General features: G+C 42.8%; 1 non-coding gene across 1 annotated transcript; it reads left to right on the forward strand.

Moving 5' to 3' along the window:
- The first annotated feature begins 346 nt into the window (after positions 1-346).
- On the forward strand, positions 347-418 carry trnae-cuc. The gene has a single exon. It is a non-coding gene; the product is annotated as a tRNA-Glu (tRNA).
- The last annotated feature ends 112 nt before the right edge of the window (positions 419-530 follow it).

A 530-nucleotide genomic window follows, 5' to 3' on the forward strand; every position in this document is an offset into this window, starting at 1 on the left:
TATACCATTCCCGGACAGGGAACACAACTTTGGTCTTGTTTGGGAACGACAGGCAAAGGGACATGGGCCCCACGCTATAAAGTCATGCCAAGCACATACACTATAAATAGACAGACATGTTTCAGCACTTGCTGTTCACAAATCATGGAACACACAGTGGTGGACGGGGAGATGGTTTTGTCATGAGTGACTTCAAATGAAACCATGAAAAAAGAATTTACAGACTAACCTATTTAGGATACATAAGCAATGCATGTGGTACCTATGGATGCATGTCATACATTAATTTAAAAAGAAAAAATTAGAAAAAAAAATGAAAAATTGTGCTCAATAACCAGATTTCAGGTCCCTGGTGGTCTAGTGGTTAGGATTCGGCGCTCTCACCGCCGCGGCCCGGGTTCGATTCCCGGTCAGGGAACACAGTTTTGGTCTTGTTTGGGAACTGAAGGCAAACGTACATGGGCTCTGTGCTCTAAAATCACACTGAAAGCAAACTGTGTATCATAAGACTTGTTTCATCACTGGCCATT

The sequence above is a fragment of the Plectropomus leopardus genome, unplaced genomic scaffold (assembly GCF_008729295.1).
Source record: "Plectropomus leopardus isolate mb unplaced genomic scaffold, YSFRI_Pleo_2.0 unplaced_scaffold58147, whole genome shotgun sequence".
Lineage (NCBI taxonomy): Eukaryota > Metazoa > Chordata > Actinopteri > Perciformes > Serranidae > Plectropomus > Plectropomus leopardus.